The sequence below is a fragment of the Pogona vitticeps genome, chromosome 5 (assembly GCF_051106095.1).
Source record: "Pogona vitticeps strain Pit_001003342236 chromosome 5, PviZW2.1, whole genome shotgun sequence".
Classification (NCBI taxonomy): domain Eukaryota; kingdom Metazoa; phylum Chordata; class Lepidosauria; order Squamata; family Agamidae; genus Pogona; species Pogona vitticeps.
Genome location: NC_135787.1, coordinates 39581235 through 39605956, shown reverse-complemented (window position 1 = coordinate 39605956; position 24722 = coordinate 39581235). Strand labels below are relative to the sequence as shown.

The window sequence follows — 24722 nt, the reverse complement described above, 5'->3', positions numbered from 1 at the left end:
TGCTCTTGGAACAGTAGGTTTTTGAGTTCTGTATATGAAATACAGTTCCCCCCCCCCCCATGTTCTTGATTCCCACTAAGCTGGTGACATGGTGTTCATAAAATAAAATATCAATGTATTTTATACAGCAGATTTCCCATCCACTAGCAGCCTGTCAGCAGGCATTGCACCTCTTCTCTCATAATTCCTTCACTAGTCTCACCTACCCTCTGCACCAGCTGCTGTGGATCCAAACCAGAGGCCTGTTGCCCTCTGATCGCAAATGACAGGGAGGTGGTGTAAACAAGGAACAAGAACCATGATGATGGCTGTAGCTTCATTAACTGGCCATGTCTATATGTTACAACAAAGGCTAGTTGTGGTTGCCTCCCTTGGCTTGCATATTTTATGTTTATCCTGGCCATGAGGAGCTTCGGTGCCTCTGCTTCTGTTTTTGATTGACTGTTGAGATTGGTGCATTATTTTTAAAGCAACATTCTATGATGAATCTTAATTGTGGTTTGTTGAAATAGCAAGCTATGATTTATGAAGCTTATGGAAAGAAACTGTAATTAAGATTAATCATGGCTTTGGGTTTGGAGAACATATCAGTCTCCAATAAACTGAAAACAGTAACAATAGTTTCCAGTCTCCTCTTTGAGGCCACAGCAGAGAAAAAGGGGAGCCTATAAAGAGACTGGTTTCTTTATATATTCAAATACAGCCACTGGCTTAGGTTACATAGCAATGTTGACACTGTCTTCAGACAAGAACCTGGTTAACCCTATTTGCAGCCTGACACTAGTAATGCCTACTTAAAGGTAACTCCTATTGATTTCAAGGGATTCATTTCTAAGTAAGTCTGTTCGAGGCATTTTCCTTAGAGATATTCTCTGTAATAACAGTTATTATGATTTCAGCCTTTGCTGCAAAGGAGACAGGACACCTTTTGTAATGGGACCTAAATTGTGGAAGATCTTTCCTTGGAGAATCCACCCAACTCCTTCTTTTCTGGTGATTTAGCAGGCACTTAAGACACCAGATGCTTCAACAGGCCATTGCTGTTTTGCTGGCTGCTGTACCAATTTTTAAAATCTGTGCTACTATTGAATATATTATTATGTTAATACTCTCCATGTCTTGTTAGAAATGGATTTTGGGTGTAAGTGGTTTCATCATATGATTTTTAACTGTTTTGAACATAAGTAATTTAAATCACACAGTATCTAGGAATGAAAATAAATTAACAAACAAATAAAATTATAGGTGAAAATGAAATAAAAATAAAGAGTAAAAAAGACAAAAACATGGTGTCACTTTAAAGACTAGCTTTTATATTCTTTAATGTAATAAATTAATAAATAAATAAAAGGGGCCAAGCCTGTAAGATTTAGCTACATTTGCCTTCTTTTAACCCAGTCAGAAAAGAAGATTGCAGTCAATAAAGATATTGTAAGTGAGCAGACAAAAATTAATTCAGGGCTTTGTATCTTCCTCTCTTATTGAAAGAAACACAGATTCTGGATTTAAATCCAATTGGCGACAAAGGAAGATGTTAGATTGATTAATCTGCCTGCAATCTACAGAAAATAATAAGTTGCTGGTTTGCTTATTGCATTTTACAAAGCACAATGTACACAATAGCTAATGTAAAAAATAGCATTTCAGTCATAATTATGGGTATCTTGCTGTAGTCTTGTTTACAAACATAATTGAAGTGATAGATAGGTGCAGTCTTTATAAATGGTTTAGGTTAACTAATCTAATAATGGGTGGCCTGTTGATTCCCTCTCTCAATGTCCAGGGTTGTTTCTAATGTTTTTTATTTGCCACCAAAATTCTAATTTTGGTGGCAAATAAAAAAAATAAAAAACGGTCTATTAAAGTACTGCATAGCAATAACATACAATATGCTTCCTGTAATGCCACTGGCTGTGTAAGCTTTGTAAGCATAAATGCACAGCTAGAAGTATTTGGTAGGTCGGGGGGGTGGGGAACATGTGTCCCCCAAATGTTGCTAGACTGCTGCTCCAATCAACCTTAGCCAGGGCTGAAGGATCATGCGGGTTTCCATTTACAACATCTGGAAAGCCACATATCCCCCATTTCAGATTTTGGGCTTGGGCTATGGCATACAGATAGCCTTTTGACCACTTTGCGTAGAGGTTTACAGTTGAAGCCAATATCTGAGGATTGTGTCTGGGGTTGGCTCCCCGGCTGGGATGGGAAGGGTTCTACATTCAAATTTCAGGGAGATGCCCCCCATCCCAGTCACAAATCACATTTAATAGCTTTGCTGACAAGTTATTGTTCCACAGTTTGTGAAGCTTTTGTCATATACCACATGCAACCTTTCTTTCCCCTCCACTGTCTTCCTACTGTGCTGAAGGTCTCGTATTTCTCAGGTTTGCGTGAGACAAGGGCTTCTTCAGAACCCAGGGAAAGTATGCTGATTTTTTGCTTTTGCAACCTCTTTTGACTTGGCATCATTCCCATTAGGTAAAGGTAAAGGTTCCCCTTGACAATTTTTGTCCAGTCGTGTTCGACTCTAGGGGGCAGTGCTCATCCCTGTTTCCAAGACATAGAGCCAGCGTTTTTGTTCGAAGACAATCTTCCGTGGTCACGTGGCCAGTGTGACTTAGACACGGAAAGCTGTTACCTTCCCACCGAGGTGGTCCCTATTAATCTACTCGCATTTGCATGCTTTCGAACCGCTAGGTTGGCAGGAGCTGGGACAAGTGACGGGCGCTCACTCCGTCACGTGGATTCGATCTTACGACTGCTTGGTCTTCTGACCCTGCAGCACAGGCTTCTGCGGTTTAGCCCACAGCGCCACCACGTCCCACATTCCCATTAATAGTGTCAAATCCTTCTCCACAATATTGAAAGCTAGAAATACTTTGTTTTAAAAAAATTGGACTCCACCCCCATCTTTTGGTGAGAACTTGTACAGTAGTCTGAAAAAAAAAGTTTTATTGAGATTGTACACAACCAGGGAGCCTTGAATTGTCCTGTTTTGTCATAATGAATTCTGGCATACCACTAATGCAAAAAAGGTTGCGAACTGTACAACTATAATGATGAAAAGTTGCATAAAACATTTCCAGCATAATAATGTCCTTTTTTTCCATTTAGGGATATCAGAGTTTGGGAAATCTCTGTCAGTTAATCCTATCAATCTCAGTCAGTTACTCAACTAATTGTTAAATGAATATATTTGTATAAATTCGTATGCAAGTGGGAATAAACATTCTGAAGCAAGATGCATATTCCCTGTGCTTTTGTCTTAACAAATATTGTCTTAGAAGAGGCATTTCCCTCATCTCTTTTATACAGGAGCGAATACTTCCTCTAAGATGATTTATTTATTTAAAATATTTTTTACCCTGCCTCTCTCCTTGAAAAAGGACCGAAGGGAACTTACAAACAATGAAGTACAGTATTTAAATTTGAAAAAAAAAGTATACAAATGGTGGTTAATATCATTAAAAGACAATATTTTAAACTACAAAAATGAATAAGGAGGCATCTTACAACATGAGCAGGCAATATTAAGGCAAAGATCAATAAGTATTAAAAAAAGTCACTCTGAGAAATGGAAAACATAAAAAGGAAAAACACAGTCAAAAGTAATCATCCTGTCAAAGGAATCATGTATAACAATCTGTCTAAAAGTCACACACAGGTAGCTGGTTTACTGAAAGAAGGTTTGCCTGAAGAGAAAGGTCTTTGCCTGCTTGAGGTAGGATAGCAAAGATGGGGCCAGCCTGGCCTCCAGTGGGAGAGAGTTCTAAAGTCTGGGAGCAGCAACAGTGAAGGCTCTCTCCTGTGTTCTGTGAAAGCGGCGGTGTGACAAACCCAGACCTACTGGGATATGCCACAGTTTCACTAAGCTGCCACCAACCATTCCCTGTAAGGAGTCACACAGACCAGGAATGGATTTTCAACAAATAAAAGAATAAGGTTTATTTAAAGAACACACAGGGAAAATAAAATGATCAAGTGAATAAGATACAGTAACGTGGCTTAGTCTCAATCATACATACATCAGATTGGTTCACACAGAACACCTTACATTAAAGCACAGACCCTGAACCTATCAGTTCTGGCTAACCATACAGACACCTGAACCTATCAGGTTGGTACTGACTGACACACAGTAGTACCCTGTCTGACACACAGACTCCCACTCCAGCTTCTTCTTCCCAGCTTTCCTTCAGCTTCTTCACACACGCTCCACATATATATACAGTACAGCCCCTCCTCCTGATGTCCCGCCTTCCACTCCCCATAGGATGGAACTTTCCCTCCAAACCCATGACAGACAGGTAACATCAGTGCTGTATGTAACAGGCGGGACTGAGAGAAAGGCCTCTCCTGATGATCTGAACACCCAAACTGGCTCATAATGGGAGATACAGTGTTTGATAGCTTGGACCCAGGCCATTTAGGGCTTTATAGGTTAAAACCAGCACTTTAAAATGTGCCTGGTAACTGATTGTCAGCCAGTGAAGCTGCTGTAGCAGGGGATTATGTGATCCCTGTAACCAGCCCCAGTCAGCCATCCGGCTGCTGCATTTTGGACCCTTAGAAGTTTCCTGACACTTTCAACAGCCCCACATACATTGTAGTAATCCAGCCAGGAAGTAACTAGGGCATGTGTCACAGTGGCCAGATCAGAACTCTCAAGAAATTGATGTAGCTGGCACACTAGTTTTAGTTGTGCAAACACACTTCTGGCCACCACCGAGACCTGGGCATCCAGGTTCAGGGATCAATCCAGGAGCACCCCCAAGGTGTACACCTGTTTGTTCAATGGGAGTGTAATCCCATCCAGTACCAGATACATCCCTATTCCTTGATCTGCCTTTCAACTGACCAGGAGCACTTCTGTCTTGTCTGGATTAAGTTTCAGTTTATTCACCCTCATCCAGTCCATTAATGATACCAAACGGAGTTGTTATTACCAGTGACATTGTGATTTAGGGATAAGAAGGTTGGAATAGGAGTTGAGAGATCCATGTCCCCACTAAGCCCTGGAAGCTACTGAATGAGCCAGTCACTCTCAGAGTGGTTTTTAGGATAATGTCAGGAAAAGGAGCGCTGTATATACCTCCATGAGCTCATTGGAGAAAAGACAGGATACAGACGTACATAATGAAATAAGTATTTGTATTTATGAAAACACTGCACCGTTAATTAGGAACAGCCTGCAGTTTCTAATCAGACCAATTTTTAAATGCTGTAGTCCTTACTTATATATGTATTTTTAAATCACATTTCAGGCTGTGGAAGGCTTCTAATAAAATGAGCATAGCTTCTTAGATTGAAAAAAGCTACAACTACCCCTAGCGTAACTAATACTTGCAGATTTTCTTAGATACTGTTGTTTAATACCTGGAAATGCCCCACTGAAAAAATTGACAAGTACAGCAAGATATCTTCCTCTTGTTTATGAGCAAAAGGGCCAAAGCTTGGTGGTGATGGTGGTGGTTGGACAGCAGCATTACCAAAACAAAACAAAGCAAAAACAAAAACAGTTCTTCTGTGTTTTTTGCGTAGAAAAGCTTGCATTTTTGAGAACAAAAAACCTTTGATTTTTAAAACCCTGCATTTTGTACAGAACATGCCCCCCCAATGCAAGATTTGTGCATAAAGTGCAAGTTGTTTGTGCAGACACCACTTCTGTGAATTTTCCCCCAAAAGTCCTGAAACGTGAACAATACGTGATGTCGCTAGTTGGGGGCGGCGGGGGGGGGGGGGAGACTTCTAAAATGTTCCATTCTCCCCTACAGTATTTTTAAAAATTAGATCCCTAATACCTAACCCCAGTCATATCCTCCAGTATGTAGTTATTCTATACCTTCAGCCTTATTTTCAAAAAATGTAGTTTTCCTTGTTTGTAGTGACCTGGTTTAAGACCATACTTTTTTTTTATTTTCAAATGTAATGATAAAGATGCCTTCTGTGTCATTTTATACTTCTCCTTCTGTTGAAATAGCTAATAATTGCTTTACCGGACAGTGAAATTGAATTCCTAAAAGCAGTTAGAACAAAACTCATTACTGTGTGTGTAAGATATGGTATGTTTAAAATCCTAGCAATATACTCTAATAAACTTTGTGCAGCCTTTTTCTCTCTACATCTAGCGATAACAATACTGTATTTACATTTCTATGCTATATAAGAAACTGAAAGAAAACACAGACTAAGGATGGATTTAGAATGAGAATTGCCCCCTTTGCTAATCAAAAGAGGCTTTATTTATAAGAAATCTGATAATCATTTGCATAAAATAATTTTCTCCTATATTTTACATAGAAACCTTGTGATAGCAACCAAGCCAACTTGTCCAGGCATAGACAGTAAGTATATCTGCCTCCAATGCAAAAATTAAATGCCATCATGTCAATTCTGACTTACAGTGACCCATTCCAAGATTTTTTAAGCATAGAGTAGACAGACGTGGTTTACATTCCCTTTTTCTGGGGGTGCCCGGGGACTGTGAAACTTACCCATGACTACACATACTGGCTCTTCTCCCAGGAGGTGCAGTGGGGAATTGGTCTCTGCGGCCAGATACCTAAACTACTTATTTTCCTGTATGATCACATTCTAAGTATGGCAAAGGTTTGTAGGTGCAAATATCCCTCCTCTTCAGAGAAAGAAAGGAATTTTTTTTTACTCCCAGAATCATCCTAGCTAGTGTGGGTACTACATGGGATTCTGGAAGTTGCAGACAGATAAACAGACTTTTGAAAGCACTTTTTCCCTATAAGGCCACAAAGTAATCGTGTTAAGAATCAGGATTTTGGAAAATGTGCTATCTAATTAGGATGGTTTGCATGGAATAAATCCCAGCAGTAAAATAATAGTGTATGTGCTGTTTTCCTTAATTCTTTTTTCTTGACCTAAGATGAATTTAAGAACTCTTTCAAGGGCTGTAATTTTATACATTTATTTGAACTTTTAATTAAATGGAGAGAAAGAGTCATACCCTGAACTACTAATGCAGTTGTTTTGGAAAGTATTGAACAGATCTGCAGAGACCAGGCCTTGTGAAATACCATTCCAGTTATAGTTCCAAAGCCCTTGAAGAAGACAAAGATCATTTAAATCTGAACATTCAGAATGGCAGGTGTAGTGCCTGTTGCATAGAGAAGTCATCTCTCCATTGCATATACCTGGTCAATGCAAGAAAAGGTCTGCCATTTAGAATCTAAGAGATAATCTGAAACAGATCTTGGAAAAGTTTTTATTATTATTATTGCATCTTCTAGAAGCTCCAGCCAGTGTGACTTACTTGTCATATCAGCTGGAAGATTCTGGGAATTGTAATATTAAAAAGTAACTTTTCCAGGTTCTAATCTGAACAGACTGTATATGCAGATCACACCAATTCACTGTTTATGACAACAGTGAGGTGTTTGCTGTGTATACAGGTACAGTGGTGCCTCGCTAGACGATGTTAATCCATTCCATTGAAATCGTTATCTTGTGAAAACATCATCTAGCAAAAAGCGTTTCCCCATTGGGATGCATTGAAACCCGTTTAATGCGTTCCGATGGGGGGAAATAGTCATCGTCCAGCGAAAATTGCCCATTTGGGAAGCCATTTTGCAAAGTGCTGATCAGCTGTTTAAATCGCTGTCTTGTGAAGCATCAGTCCAGAAAACACCTGTTTTGCGAAGATCGCCCATAGGGAAGCCATTTTGCAAAGCTGCCGATCAGCTGTAAGAATCATCGTCTTGCGAAAAAACGGTCTGTGAAGCACGGACCAAATCATTGTCCAGTGAAATTCCTCATAGGAAAAACCATTTTGTGAATCGCTATAGTGATCGCAAAAAGTCAACGTCTAGCGAAAAAAATGTTTTGCGGGGTAATCGTCTTGCGAGGTACCACTTTAATTTTCCGCATCTAGTATTATTAGGTAGTCACTTCATAAGCCAAATTCACCCAATTCGGCTCATCCATCTGCCTCTTCTTTTTGACTCCATTTAGCAGCTATGTAGCATTGCTATTTAAAATTTTAAAGAAGTGGTTCAGAGCAACACTTTAGGATGTCAGAATTGTAGTGTCCTTTATCTTATTGATGTTATGCTGCTATGGTTTGCCAATAGTGTGTAAGGTGGGTTTTGCTGTCATAGGGCACATGAAAACTGCTGTTAGTCATGTATATTTGATTGCAGTTTCCTGTTGACTGTATATCTGGAGTCCAAGCTATATTTATTCTGTATAATATAGGAAAGGGGGCCAGGTATTCTGCAGCTTTGGTATATTTTGGAAACTTGTACAGTGAACCCCACTTACATGCTACAATTGTTTCTGGGCTGTTGACAAACTATAACACAGCTGACAAGTCATATCTTGCTTTTTAATTTTTACTGCCTAAATTGCTCTTTCCCAGTCTTTTAATTTCCATGGAGTTTTCCTCATTAACTATAATAGAGAAGAAGCACTTGGGAACAGGTAATCTCTGCTGACAAAGATCCAGTGAAACACTAGTACTATTAGAACAAGAAACTTAAATGGAAAACTGGATGCTTCCCATCAGCTTCCATGTCGTTGAGCTGCAAATTCACTGAATAGAACAAATTCTTCCTTTGTCTTGTGGCCAGTTCTTGCTTTGTTTGTTCAAAAGCTATGCACAGGGAGATTGTAGCTAGGAGTGTGCCCGTGTTTATTTGCTGGTTGGTTGGATATTTATGTCAGGCTGTCAGGCAAATGCACATTTTGCCTGCTGTAAGCAAAGTTTTGGGTGTGTGTGCATAGAGAACTAGGTTAAATGTCTTTAAAGCATCTAGCAATAGAGAAGGAAATAGAGGGGGAATGATGAACATATGAAGGTATATCTGGAAGCTGGGAGGCCTGCTTTTACAGTCATGTTGAATTGAGACAAGGAGAGGAGATGAAAAGAAAGCACCATACAAGTGTCAGCCGGTAAGTGCAGGCTCCTGTACTAAAGCTGTAGGAAGATACTTTATACTAAAAAATCATACTATTGACTGTCTATTCTAACTGGTAGGAATGACCCAAAATCTCTGCTTGATCTTTCTAACTGGTGATAACAAGGACTGAACATATAACTATATGAAAACAAAACACACCCACTTCACCAAAGATGCCATGGCCCTTTTTCAAAAAAGAGAAGGCAGCAGCCAGACTTCAGAAAGAGTTGGGTGAAAATCTGAATGAGAGATATTTCAAACATCCAGAGTGGCATCAGGCACCATATTCCAGACTCCTGAGACCCCACACTGCCAAGTAATGTTTGTTTTCCAAAAGATTTCATCTGGTGGGCACTCCTATACTTTCAGCTTCAATTTTTTTTTTTTTTTGGCTGAGACAGTCCTGTGTGCTTTCTGGGTTCATGGAGGGCAGTACTCCCTGTTTTGAGGGCCTACTAGCACCTCCCACACACATCCGAAATTTAATTTTAAAAAATTGATACTAAAGAACAAAAGGAGTTTTGTTTCAGTTTTTTAAAGAAACACACTATTTTGGTAAGATGGGGGGGGACACTGGGTTGTGGGAGCATGTACAGCCCTCAAAGATTTTTGTGTGTGCATGCTCATGTGCACATGGATGCACCCACGTGTGCACATGTGTCCTCTGGGCCTCCAGAGATCATCCATCCCTGCCTTAAAGGAAGAAATGTATATTATTCTATCCTTTTAGATAATGGACAGAAATTTCCCAGCAGAGATCACCTCAGAAGAGACATTCCTTCTTCCCTCAAGTATAGTAAGGAATGCCTCTTAGTAAGATAGTGCTTGCCATCTGTAGATGTTATAAGTAGTTTAATTTAAAAAATAACTTTACATTTTAATTATCTGCTCTCTGATCAATTGGGGGCACCTTTTAAAGTCAGTAGATCTCATTAATCAACTGAAACTTGTCACTCTTCTGCTCCCTTTGCTCAGTGTTCCTGTGTTAGTTATGCTGCAGTGGTAAATATACGAGCCAGGCAAATAAAAAACCGAGTTGAGTTCAGCATGGTTCACTTCTAGGTAAGGAGGCATTAGGACTCCAGCCTTAGTCTTTCAGATTTTACCGGTGATGAGATCTTCATTGACTAATGAAGATGAAGAGCAGCATAGTATTGTATGCAGTAGCCTCTGTAGTACACAGTGTACACGCTATACAGAATATGAAAGTATAATAGAGTGGAAGTGTGGTACAAGCCCTGCATGAGCCTTGTCTGCAGGCATCACTGTAGAGACGTACATGAAAGCCAGCAGGAAGGATGGTGTGGCAGGACCTTTACACTTTTCTCTTGGAAGGGCAAAGAGTGTCAGGATAGTAGGAAGCTATGTGAATAACACAGAGATGTCTGGGTGATTCCCCCAGACATGGCACATGTATTTCTTGTTAGTTCCCTTTCGAAGGAGATGAAAGGGAGTGAGCTTCACTGCAGGGGTCTGCTACAGGAATAGGCAGGTGGGCTTATGAAGAGAAGCCCAAGGAAAACCAGCCAGTCTAAAAAGAAGCAGCTCATTTATTTGGGCTCTTTTTTTAAAGACAAAAATATCTCTTGAGCACTTGGTTGATTTTTTTTTTAAAAAAAATAAACCATCAGAGGGTTAGATAAAAGACATAATCAGAATTGGGGCTCTTTTTGTCCTGTGTCCATGTATGTCACACATGCTGTTTATATGGGAGGGGGGAAGCTGTTTCCTATCTAAAGCATCCTCAGCTCCTTTCTTGATTTCATCCTAGAGCAATTACAGAGAATAAAACTGTCCCACCTTCAAAAGACCCTTTCCTTTCCAGAGTAAATCCTATCCTTCAAGATCAGTGCAAATGTTGCTGCTTCTCATCTACAGATCATGATCTGAACAGTATGCTAAAGGAGGAATGTGGGGAATGTGATCCTTCAGTTGTTGCTGATGTTGCACCCTCATCATACTTCATCATGGTTAACACAGAGTAAATTTGGGATGAAATTTTTGGTCCCTGCAGGTGCCTATCGTAAAGCTGGTACTTCTCCCCCAAACCCAGGTGACAAGATTGTAACCTCTCATGCACGACAACTCAACCAAAGAGGTTGAGGTGAACCGAAATATCCAATCTTCATTCTAACAATAATATAAGAGCATAAAAGGAATATGCAATAAATCAGCGAAGTACATGTGTGATTAAATCAGTGTGTAATCAAAATACAGTCAGCCCATGTTGTTATTAAAAATCTAACTAGATGTGTATCATTTCTCTCGCTACCCACTGAATGTCTGATAGTGTAGAGATGGTGCGTGTGATCATTGTTGAATGGAGTAGATATTGTGAGGAATATGTAATCGCAGAAAAAAAATCAGGTCTTTACCTTCAGGAACAAGCTGAAGAGAGATACTGTGAAGATTTCTAATTAGGCTGAATGAAGTTTGTTATGGAATGGAGGGAGGAACTCACTTGAAAGAGGAAAGTATAGAAAGAATGGAAATATAGGAGCATCTGTTACATGACATAAATTTGCTCCAATCACATTGACACAGCTTCTGTCCACTTTCTGCCAGTCTGATCACCTAATCCAATGCAAAGGGGTGCTGATGGGGTCTCAGTTTCCCTCAGCCTTGTGCCCCTAGTCTTCAAACTGTTTTTTAAAAAACGTTTCAACTCAGCGTTGTAACAGGTTTTCACCAGGGCACTTAGATTGGAAGAGATAGAGAAAGGAGGAAATTGCCTCTCAATAATTATTAGCACTTGAAGACAGCTTCTACTGTTGGGAAATCTCTGCTTTTGCCCCTCCTGAGTCCTACAAATGGGTCTAGATGGCTGCAGTCCTTTCACCCAGGGGAAATCTGATCTCTGTGGGGGCGAATCACAGTGGGTTGTATTGTATGTTCCCTGCTGTGTAGTCACACCCTAAGTTTCAGTGAAGTTGGCACCACATTTGAGGGTTGTTCCCATATTCTGCAGACAGGTGACTCAGATTTTAAACCTAACTAACAATTAATCTTCATATTGTAGCTGCTAAATTTCTGTTTTAATTTAGAATCATTTTTTTAGGAGCTGTGAAGTCAGCATGAAAAACCACAGAGTTGATACCAGTTCAGAGACTTTCTCTTTGGGTTGCAGGAACATGGAAAGCAGTTTTATGATCTAACTGACTAATATATTATTTTCCTTTTGTATTCATTGCTGATGATTATCTAAATCTGTCTGATTTGGCATCTAGGAAGCCAACTTCCTACTTAATGGTTAGAATACTGTATATTATACTTGGGGGGGGGGGCGGTTCTGAACATATGGAAGCTAAATTTTTGTGACATACTGGAAAACATACAGGTGTGTGGTATCTAAATATGTGTTGTAGGTGGTAGCAGAAAGAATCCTGTAATGACAACAGATGCCAGACAACAGATGCCACTGAACTGGCTTGGTTTTTTAGTTGCTTAACACTGCACTATGAGAAACCATACTGCTGTGTGCAGAATTTTGTCTACAGATATTTTGTCTGTAAATACTTCTTCAGAAGTATGAGAACAACAGTGAAATTGTTTGAAACACTGTGTACTTTGCAAGATTCTGAGCAGAAGATCAATGCTGCAGACTTAAGAATATTTACTGGAGCCATAACTAGCCATCTGAGGCAATCGTCCCTGTCCCCCACCCACTCTGCTGTGAGGCATGGCTGTGAATTTCCCATAAAAAGGAGGAGGAGAATGTGGTGTTCCCCCAAAAGAAAGAAAAAAAACTTTACGCTTTCAGAATAAGGGAAGAAAATGAGGCCAGGAGGTACTGCCGTTTATTTTCCTAATACTCAGCAGTACATTTATTTCTAGAGGTTGGTGCCATCTAAATTTTCATTTGATGTAATGAGCCATGTGAGTAAACATATTTAGGATTGTGATGAAAGTCTGAAGCATAAACTTTGCCTTATGCATAGGCACATGGAAATTCACAGCTTATGTTTTTCTCCCAGTTTCATAATAGCTGATATGGGACAACTGTGTCTCATGAGGTTAAATATGTAACAAGTTGAACAACTCTGCTGAAGTCCTTCATGACCAGACAAAATTTAATCAGGTGCCTGAAAGTAATCAGGTTTGAGTTGTGATAGGATGCCAGTTGGAACAGTGTTGCGCAAGAGCGGATGTTCCTAATGGCTCAGTGGTTTAGGTCTCTAGCTGTGGAGCCAGAGATTGGGAGTTCAGTTATCTATTGTACTTCCTTGACAGGGGCTGGACTTGATGATCCATAGGGTCCCTTCCAGCTCTGTAATTCTAAGATGATGGTGATGGCCCTTCTCTTTAGAGCAGTGGTCCCCAACTTTGGGCCTCCATATGTTCTTGACTACAATTCCCAGAAGCCTTTACCACCACCTCTGCTGGCCAAGATTTCAGGAAGTTGAAGTCCAAGAACATGTGGAGGCCCAAGGTTGGGGACCACTGCTTTAGAGGCACCTACCTTGCCAAGAAGGGCCTCTAATGCTGAGCAGAGTACTGTATTAGGAAAGACCAGACAAAAACATAGTAACAGGATATGCTTCAGGTATCCAGGTCTCCAACTGTTGGGGGCTTTATAGATAAAACTAGCACTTTCAACTTTGTCAGGAACCTCACTAGTAATCAAAATCACATGCACAGAATAGCTGTCATCTGTTCAAAGGACTTTGTTTACTTTTTGTCTTCTCTAAGTGGTGATTCTACCATGAATGAAGGCTGAGCTGTCTTTGGAACCCTCCCGTCTGGGATTTTAAAAAGGTGAATGCAATTATAACAATCTATTTTCCAGCTAGATTCATGCAGCTAACAAAGCATTCCAAGTATAATGTATGTGAAATAACATAATCAATGTTTGCTTATTACATTTCTTTAACCCTTCCCCCACTGAGTTCAAGGTGGCATACATACCTCTTCTTCCCATTCAACTCTATCTTGAAAACAAACCTGTAAGATAGATCAGGCCGAGAAAATGTGAGCAGCAACAAGGCCACCTAGCAAGCTTCATGGGCAAGTAGGAACTTGAACCCAGAGTCCTAGTCCAACAGACAGACCACTATATCATGTTTTAACCACTTCTTATGTATCCCATTGCTTTCAAAATGTCTGGTCAAACTGTGAGTGTGAGCAAGCATGGCTCCATAGTCAGAAATGGGGAATGATACTTTTCTGGACTAGCCAGCAAACTACCGTATTTGCCGGTGTACAAGACGACTGGGCGTATAAGATGACCCCCCCCCAACATTTTCACTCAAAATATAGAGTGGAAGGCTCTGCTGCGGTGCTGGCGGTGGCTGCCCGGGGCTCTACCCGGGCCCGCCCTGGAAGTTCATGGCTGCCAAGGAGGAGGGCGAGGAGGAGGGGAAGTGGCCAGGCAGGCGGCGGCAGCGGAGGAGGAGGAGGAGCAGGAAGAGGGGAAGCGACGGCCAGGTGGTGGGTGGGTGAGCAGATAGCTGGCTCAGCGGGGCGGCAGGCAGCCCGGCGGCGGGCTCTGGCCACTCAGGCATGGCTAGCTCCACTTCCCTCCCTCCGTCCAGACCGACTGCCTGCCTGCCCACCTGCCTTCCTCCCCGGCCAGCGCTGCCCCGCGTCACTCAATGGCGGTGGCTCCTTCCTGGCCCAATTGAAATGCACCTGGCGTATAAGACGACCCCCCCACTTGGAGGCATGTTTTTTAGGCCAAAAAGTCATCTTATATGCCGGCAAATACGGTATCTCAATCAGCATGACTAATAGCCATGCTGGCTGCAGTATTGTGTGAGCTGTAGTTAAAAAAAAACAGCTTTCTCATTTTTGTCCATTGTGTAGGAAGTGATTGTGACTCAATAGCAGTGGACATGTTTCGCATATAGAACTGGGTGTGCTATGAACTGGTCACTGTGACTTTTAGATCCTGTGGAAGAGTAAAGCTGTAGGGAGCTATTAAGACTATACTTTCAGATAAAGTTCCTGAAGCATTCTGTTAAAGTAGTGCATTTGAAAATGCCCAAAGAATCACTAGTTCTTTGGAAATTGGTAGTTCCCAGTTGTTCCTCAGATGTTGGGGTAGAGCTCACAGAAACCCTGCCCATTATCTCTGTTGGTTAGAGATGTTGGCAGAAGCAACCTGTGTAGAGTTAGTTCTCATGGGGAGATGTATGTATGCTTCACTTTCTAGGATCATTGTGGACACACAGTGGCAGTGTAAGTAATGATATTAATAAGAAATTTGTATTGAGGTGGATAAGTAGAATACTAATACTTATTTGTAGAACATTAGATAAGTTGGTTCTTTTTAGGAAAAAGGTAGTGATTTTAATGTCCTAGTGCATTAATTTTATTAATTTATTTCCAACTTCTGATTAAAATGTAATTCCTGTAGGCAAGAGTGGAGTCATTCTCCAAACATTCTGGAGCCCCAAGAGTCACTTGCACCCCTTGCCCTTTCTGGCGACACTGGAAATCTCAAAAAGAAGAATAAAAGGTTTTCTTGCTTGTGGGTGTTTGTTTTCTTTTGGTTTTGCCTTGTTTTCTACAAGGCCTCCAGTGCTCCGGGGGCATCTGGAGATATTACTCATTTGATTCCTTGTTTGGCATTTTGCAAAAATATTTCTGCTTCAAAAGGGGTAGAGCCCACAGAAATAGCTTGCAGTTGTATGATTGCCCTCCTGTGTTGTAAGTGCAAAATAATTTTCTTGAAACAATATAAGGTATTTCCAAAGAAACTTCCAGTTTTGTTGTTGTGGGTTTTTTGGGCTCTTTGGCCATGTTCTGAAGGTTGTTCTTCCTGACGTTTCGCCAGTCTCTGTGGCCGGCATCTTCAGAGGACTGGAGTAGGAACTCTATCCATGCTCTTCCAGTTTCTTTAGTCCATTCTCCTTACAGATCTCTCCTCAGTAGTGGTTCTGCCATGAATCAAGGCTGAGCCATCTTTGGATCCCTCCAGGCTGAGATTTTCAAATGTTCAATGCAATTTTAAGAACTTATTTTCCATCTTGTTTCATGCAGCTAACAAGGCATTCCAAGTACTGTATAACATACATGAAGTAATATAATCAATGATAACATAATTTAAAACAATTATAATAGCTACATGTGATGCAGGTATTCATCATGCTAGTTCCCATGGTCAACACATGCTCATAGTAAGTCTGAAACTAGTAGCAGATTTGTTGATCCACGCACCTATAGCAGCAACACATATTCTAACACCCAGTTGATTAAGGTCAATGGACAGTCATAAAATATTGAGCTGGCAAGGTCAGTGTATATGGTTTGCATTTTAGACTTTGACTGGAGAGACTTGAGAGCCTGCACTGGAATGGGAAACAGAGGGACACAACCAGCTCCAGATTTCCCAGGAATTTCTCCCCACCCCACAGAAGAGACCACATTATCTGAAAGTCTAAACCAGTTCTAGCAGTTTTTGTCTTTGTAATGTTAGTGAGATTTTTGTCCATACAAGACTGAGTTAACACCCAATACTGACACAACAGGAATGTCTCACAGCAATTTATTATGATGAGAAAATCCATCCTTGGATTTGAATGGTTCACCTGATTCAACTTTGCATCTGTGGCATATCCTGGTCTTGAAACAGGGCTCCACTTCCTGCTGCTGACATTGCCCACATAAAGGAAGTACAGTAGTGGATATTCTGAGTGTTTGCCATTTCTCCTGCCACTTGTCATTTGTCTAGAGATCACCAAGGCATTTCCTGCCTGGAATAGATTGCCTGACTTTGACCCTTCATTATACTCCCAAAGGCCAGTAGGGAGGGCCAGTTGGCTGGAAGCAGAATCTTTAATATTAAAGGATGATGTTTACGATTAAAAACTTCTTTCTTTCTTTCTTTCTTTCTTTCTTTCTTTCTTTCTTTCTTTCTTTCTTTCTTTCTTTCTTTCTTTCTTTCTTTCTTTCTTTCTTTCTTTCTTTCTTTCTTTCTTTCGTGTCTGTCTGTGGGCTGTGCCTATTATTATTTTGTGCCTGAAGCTGCAGTCTTATGCATACTCACTTCAAACTGAATTTAGTGCAACTTACTTCCAAATAAACACAAATATAATTGTGTTGCATTACTGACACAAATTAATCTGACCTTCTCCTTTATCAGTAGAGACATGGGGTTTTTAAAGAGAGAGAGAAATGATCTATGATATAGATGTGTATGTTTCAGAGCTACAAAAATCACTAGTTTTTACTACAACTCTCCAAATTTCCCAGTGGGGTGGGGGGCTGGGGAGTGGGGGGCTGGGGAGAAGAACTTTCCCGAACTCTGTATTTTTTGTAATAGGCACTAAAATTATATCAAAACTACGTAGATCCTGCAGGCCACAAAGTATATATAATTTACAAAGTAGACCAGAGATACTGTGCAGAAATATACATGGCACCAATTTTTATTTTATTTCTTACACTGATATCCTATTTTTGCCTCAAAACATGTTCTCAAGGTGTCTTGCAAGATTAAAACAAATGCAGATAAAAATCTGCACACAAGTATATATAAAAACCTACAAAAGGTTATTGCAGCAGACAGAGACCTTCTGACCTGTGAGAGGAGTAAGATTTCAAACAGAGATTCAAGAGGATTCCTAGGTAACTATGGCAGGCACCACACCTCTTGGCAGAACATGGTTATTGGGGAAAATTAAGTGGTGTCTGTGCTGGCTGTGCAACCAGAACCAGGTAAGAAAATTAACTGTATTTATCTGTGAAAATTATCCACCCTTGTGAGGAAAGAAATTGGAGGAAGCCATTTTACAGAATTTCAGCAGGGGACGGAGAAGTTCTCCAGCTGTACCTTAGAGGTGGATCTTGCTAGTGGCAGTGGCTGCAGCACATGTTTGTTCTTTTTCCCCAAAGGACTTCTAAATTTTGGTGTTTGCTTTGCAGCACAACTAAAAGCGCTAACAGCAGCAGCAACTGTCCTGACACCCTGGCCACCAATTTTCTTCCCCCCCACAGTGCTGTCTTTTCCAATGTTATTCTGGGGCACTGTGGTGGCAGCAGGGAGGCAGCCACTAAGAAAATGGTGGATACATTTGGCAGATGTTGGTGAGAGAAATTTACAAAATATCCCTTTATTTTTAGAGGTGCAAGAACAAGAAAACTCTCAACATATTTGTATTAAAAAAAACTATGAGAAATTTTGGCTCAGTTTTTGTCATTCTTCAACGTTCAGCACCTCCCCCAGGACTTCCCAAACATTACACTGTCAAGAGGCCATTGTACTTATATTTTGTCACTTCTGCAGATGGTTATAACACAGCTGCTTCCCTTGTAAGCCCTGCAGCAGACACAAGGGAGGCCCATGTTGTGTCCAGCTCTTAAGAAAAAAGGACAGGAGGCTGCTGGCTAATACAGAAACAGTTGTACATGGATGCATATTCTTCGACCATGCCATAAGGCCTGAACTGCACCTATGAACAAGAATGGTCAAATAGAGGACATTTTTGTCATAAGCTTTTTTTTTTTTGCATACACCAGAACAACATCCATCCAACTCTTCCCAAGTTTTTAATAAACTGGTAATTGTTGAACTATTCAAGTCATGTTGTGTTAGAGGAAATGCGCTGTAATCTACAAAAGCATACACTGAAACAAATCTGGTTAAGGTTATTCTGAGACAGACTAACCTTGTCACCTCTTTGAAAATGTTGCAAAAATTATTTTAGTAATTACTGTATTGCTGCTGTATTCTCTATAATGGGAAACAAATCAAGCACAGATCTGTGGGTTTATGCAAGAGATGATCTTTATGGATTGCCAATCTGACATCTAGATAAATCTTTAAAGGCAATTTGTAATCCTTCAAATTTTATTTACTTTTTGTATTTTCCCATCATTCTGTCTCAAAGATACTACCAACAAGGAAAACTGGATGAAAAAAAAAAACCTACTGTCTTTCAACTATAATAATATTAAATGTTGTTGGAGGTAAAAGTATTGGCCAAAATGGTTTGAAAACAAGTTACACAAAAAGCATACTATTATTAAAAATGTATGACAGTTAAAAAAAAGTTGTGCTTTTTTTGGCAAGACAGAATTGCAGTATTAAAGGGATGATTATATGGTAGCTGCAAGAAACAAATAACAAAAAGTCAGGATCACATTATTATAGTTGCATGGTAGTGCAGCTATGTTATTGTGCAGCAGAAAAAAAGTCAATATTCTACAATTCTAAAAATGGGATCATTCCAAACAAAAAATTATGACTTTGAAACTGGGGTTCATATCAGCAACAAATCTGGCAAAGATGTAGTAGTCAGTTTGGTATTGTTCTGTGCCAAATTTGAAGAAGTGTGGGCAGAGGTTTTTTGAGTTATGATTTTTTAAAAGTAAAACTGCCCCAAATGTAGAAACAAGCAACTCTAAATATCCCCAAATTTAAAATGCCTCATACAAATGGAAAATACCAGTCTTGTCTATTTTGAAAGAGAATGTTCCACCTGTTTTTTTTATTTGTAAAGAATCCAGGTTGCAGGGGCTGAAATATTTATCTCCCAAATAAGGCCTTTCAAATGGGAGAAACAACAATTTTGTTAAGACTGAGCATGTGTGGAACAGGCTTATCAGCAAAAGTATTGCAAAGTAGATATATTGTTGCAGCTTTGTAGACCATGAAGGGAGATGTTTGTAGTGTAGTGAAAGGTCATGGAAACGGTCAGAAGAGTCAAAAAAAGTCTTGCTTTAAAGAAAGTGATGGATTGACAGTCCTTTAGGAAGAGACGTTTTTCTAAGTATCTCCAGGGAAATAGTATACAATTTTCTAAGGCATATTCAAAATATTTTTGCTTTACTAAAGCACAGAGCAATTGTGTTTGTCTCATCCCTGAGTGCTTTTATTTATTTATTTGTTTGTTTGTTTGTTTGTTTGTTTGTTTTCTATCCTACCCATCTAGACCAAAGTTCTACTCTGGGCGGTTTACAAATTTAAAAACAATAAAAACATATATTATAGGTCCAGGATGGCGAAGTATAAGAAATGAAGTTATGGCAGGAGGGAAAGCCTGCCCAAATAGCCAGGTTTTAAGTTTATTCCTGAAAACACCCAGAGAGGGAGCCAGGCGGACCTCCACTGGCAAGTTGTTCTAAAGGCGAGGGGCCACTGCCGAGAAGGTACGGTTGCTCTTTCTCTCCTTCTGGACCTCCCTCGGCGTTAGGCCACTCAGCTGCCCAACCTGGCTGGAACAAGTGACTTTGGCAGAACTGGGTGAGAGAAGGTGCTTTGCCAGATATTGAGGTCCTAAACCTTGATATCGTTTAATAAGGATTTCTGAGACCAGGCTCCTGACACAAGTTTTCAAAGGGGAACTCAGGTCCAGGTCCAAGGCTATCTGAACTTTTGACCCTGTCAGTCAAGACCCAGTTTGCAGACCATTCACACTTGTCCAAAAAAACCCCAGCCCTGATTACAGTGATGCCTCACAAGACGAATGCCTCGCACAATGAAAAACTCGCAAGACAAAAGCGTTTTGCAATTGGTTTGGTGACTCACAAGGTAAATTTTTCTATGGCCGTGCTTTGGAAGATGAATAGGAACACATTAATTAAATTTCAATGCATTCCTATGGGAAACCATACTTCACAATACGAAATGACTTGTGCAACGAATTATTTTTGTCTTGCGAGGCATCACTGTATTGTTTTTTTGTTTGGGTGATATGTGGTTAACTGATGAAAAAAAGGAATCAGCTTCTGGGATATTCCCTTACCTGGTTTACTTTGTGCATGGTAGCTAAGCAGAAGAAGGTATCCTGTAAGCCAGTGGTCCCCAACCTTGGGCCTCCAGATGTTCTTGGACTTCAGCTCCCAGAAATCCTGGCCAGCAGAGGTGGTGATGAAAACTTCTGGGAGTTGTATCCAAGAACACCTGGAGGCCCAAGGTTGGGGACCACTACTGTAAGCCATCTTGACTGCTGCCATTGTTGTCATCATTCAGGCTACCGTTGGCTATAGAAAGCTTGGCATCTTTTTTCTGTGCTGGTTACGCAGGGACAATATTGTGCAGCGATATCAGGTAATTTCCTGGTGTTTTGGATCGTGGATACAGAAGCACAATATCCCACATTCATAAACCAGTCATTTTTTAGAATTGAATAAATGTATAAAGAGAGCTCCTTAAATACCATACAACCACTTTTGACTCCCAACTCAAGATCTAATACCACTAAATTCCAAGAACCAACCAACCAAAATTTTAAGTAATTTCCTCTGTTAAAATTCACACTTGACATAAATTATTTCTCATGGAGTAACAGGAAAATTCAGAGACAAGGAAATGTTCATCATGATTATGTAAAAATATTACAGCAACTGTGTCAATATGATTTTCAGAGCTTTTAGATCATAAGAATTACATTTGATGGCTTCTACAGACTATACCCTTTGGCATTTTAAGTCGGCAGTTTTGCATCTCTAGTAGGTGAACATTTTATTCTAATCAGTGAGACAGAGTTCTGAAAAGAATCTGTGTTAAACAAATAGCTAATAAGTATGAAATAACTAGCAGCCTCATTTGTCAGCAACAAAGACGTCTTTATAGCTAGCCAAATACTTCAGCTAAGACTTTATTAGTCAGTTACTGAGTCTTTGCATGCCATTGAGTTAAAATGTCGGCTGTCTGTAAAAGTAGACCTGCACCCTGAACTTGAATTTATATTTGTTTGTTGTAGTGTTGTAATAGTGATTAGACTGAAAATATGTGAAAATGGTCACATACTTCAAGAAGAAACACTTTCGAAAACAGCCCTGCCCCAGCTTAGTTTCAGCTTTTATTATGCTGAATCATTTTGCTGATTCATCCAAAAGTTTTCTTGGGAGTAATCCACGTTGTACTTATTGAGTCTTACTTCTAAGTGCATAGAATTAGACTATTTTATTTCTGATTCCTCCCTCCTCATCTCCAAAGGTTTGCATTGCAAACATTTTAAATTTCACATCTCCTTTTGAAAAAGATATATTTGATTTTTCCCAAGATATTCTTATGAAATAATAATAATAATAAAAAGAAATAAAATTTAAGTACTTCAGACTTCAAAATATGGTTAAATTGAACAGCACACAGTGACTTTATGTAATTAACAGGCCTACTTTAATTAGTAGTTTCTGTAGAAGAATATTTTAATGCTTAAAATAAGCTCAGTGAGTGGCAAAGGAGGGGCACCCTTTGTTATTATGACCCACATTTTGAATTTTCCCAGATGTACTTCAGAAGTTAGAACAAGGTTTTCTGGAAACAAAATTTATTTTCCTCAAAATAATTACATCTTCTATGTTTTCAAAGAATCAAAACATTATTGTGAGGTGGATAAAGTTGTTGAGAACTGTCCATTTTCTTCTTGGTACATGCCTCCCTTGCAGGAAATAATTGTAATAATAATGATGTGCTGTCAAGTTGATTCAGAGTTATGTTGACCATTCTAGGTCTTTCTAGGTGTAAAGTGTGCTGAGGTAATTTACAGGCTCTTCCTTCTGGTAGTGTTCTGTGTCCATGTGGCTTACCCAAGTCTTCACAGGCTGGCTGCTCTCCTGAGAAGCACATTGAGGAACTGAATTATCAGCCTCCAGGAAAATCAGACTCCAGCCCACGGACCTATTAATTAGACTTCTGGATTTGACTGTTGACTGTGATAGACAGATAATATGGAGTAGGCAGGAGGGAAAAAGAAAAAGGATCAGTCCGCATTTTGAGTGTTTTGTAGCATTAACTAAAAAGATAAATAATCACGGCTGTTCATTTCACCTCAAAATAGTCCCAGCTTAGAAAAACAAAATTGTAAAGAACTAGTAATGGCAAGCTTCTCTGAAACAAATGGCATTTTCTAGAGCACATCCTTTAAATACCTGGTTAACATATGGGGAAGATGTCCCTTGGGAGGTGCTGCAACTTGCCCAGCACATATGCTACTACTTAATTTTGTAAGAAAAGTAGCTTCTGATGCCCCATTTTCTGCCTATTAACACAGGCTAATTGCTTTCCTTAATTTTCCTTTAAAAAAAGAAATGTAAAGAAAAAAGTTGGGACTTCTTTAAGAGATGAAAATACTAACCAGCCATTATATTGTGATGTGAATATTTTAATCATGCCTTGATTGTATATCAAAAAGTTTGTGTTTCCACACAATGATCTCTAAAAGGTTAACCATTCTGTTACAGTATTTGAATTAAGTTTCTCTTTGCAGGCACTACTTTGTAAGGCCGGATGTGAGAAACATTAGTTTTTTGGGGTAACGGGGGGGGGGGGATTATATTCCAAAAAAGAACTTTTCCAAACTCTTCTTCCTGTATATACCAAAAAGCTTTGGCAAAATTTTAACTGGATTTGGGCATTGCTCTTATTATTGGACTGAAAGCTCACTGGAAATGGTATACAGTTTGGTAAGGTTGTATATTCTCCTGTTTATCAATTATCTCATTGGTATCTAATCCCACTAGGCAAACTGAAATTGGCTACTTGATGCATAGAGTTAGCCACTCTGTATTGAGATCACTGGATGAACAATCCATCCTGGATAAATTAAATATATTTCTTGGAGGACATCTCTAGGCCATTTCAGAGTTCATAAATCTCTCCAAGAAGATTCTAGGGTATCTGAGGGCTGTTGTTTGTTTAACGTTACATTGTCCTCCAACACACTGAGCTTGTTGGTATTAACTGCAATATGCAAGGTATGTTGATTAAGACAAAGCATCTCTGTGATGTTTGCAATTCAGATTTTTGTGATGGGACTAATCAGGACTCTCAGGGCTAATCAGTTTAAAAAAAATAATAGTGATGAACAGAAAAAAAACCCCAAGAAAACAATCACAGAACCGTACATATATTCATTTTCAAAGCATCTCAATAGACAGTAGCCAGTTTGTGGTTTATCTTGAATGAATATATGCACATGCAGGTAAATTATTTTACAGTGATTAGATGACACTTGTGCTTTTTTTCCACTTTGGAAAGTGTCTTTATTGTTCAGGCCTCATCTTGGTCTGCCATAGCAATTCAGACATCATGGATAATGTTCAGAGGCATTCATTTTCCTCTGTTAATTGCCAGTTTTTTGACCACTGTAAAATGTTTCTTGAAAAAGAATATCTGTTCCAGCCATCTGTTTTCCCAGTGATGAAGTAGGTGCCTATAGGAAGCCTACAAGCAGGACATGATCATGATAGTACTGTTCTATTTTGTTGTTTCATAATTGGTATTCAGACTTGTAATGTCTTTGATACTGGCGGTATTATAGAAATACATTCTCCAGAATTGTATTACAGTCGTGCCCCGCTTTACGATTGCTCCGCATTACGATGCATTACGGCGACGTTTTTGCGATCGCAAAACAATGGTCTGAATAGGGGTTTTTCGCTTTGCGATGATCGGTTCCCTGCTTCGGGAACCAATTCTTCACAAAACGATGATTTTCGGACAGCTGATTGGCGGTTTCAAAATGGCCACCGGGTAAATAAAAAGGCTCCCCACTGTTTTCTGGGACGGATTCCTCGCTGCACAGGCACCGAAAATGGCCGCCCTGTGGAGGATCTTCGCTGGACGGTGAGTTTCCAGCCCATTGGAATGCATTGAATACTTTCTAATTTATTAGCTTGAATAATTTCTAATTTATTAGCTCATATTGTAATTTTTTGCGTATATCTGTACATTATTATCTATGTATTGGAAGCCGCCTAGAGTGGTCGGAAGACCAGATGGGCGGGGTATTAAAGAAAGAAAGAAAGAAAGAAAGAAAGAAAGAAAGAAAGAAAGAAAGAAAGGGGTTTCAATGCGTTTCAATGGGCTTTTTATTTTCGCATTATGACATTTTCGTTCCACAGCGA

The 24722-nt window shown here is 39.8% G+C and overlaps 1 protein-coding gene and 1 long non-coding RNA gene across 2 annotated transcripts in view; both read left to right on the top strand.

Moving 5' to 3' along the window:
* Nucleotides 1-24722, top strand: part of MAML3 (mastermind like transcriptional coactivator 3) — a 344514-nt gene that overhangs the window by 100041 nt on the left and 219751 nt on the right. The window lies entirely within an intron of this gene.
* Nucleotides 13616-24659, top strand: LOC144589622 (uncharacterized). Its single transcript, XR_013545859.1, has 2 exons — nucleotides 13616-13682; nucleotides 15283-24659. It is a non-coding gene; the product is annotated as an uncharacterized LOC144589622 (long non-coding RNA).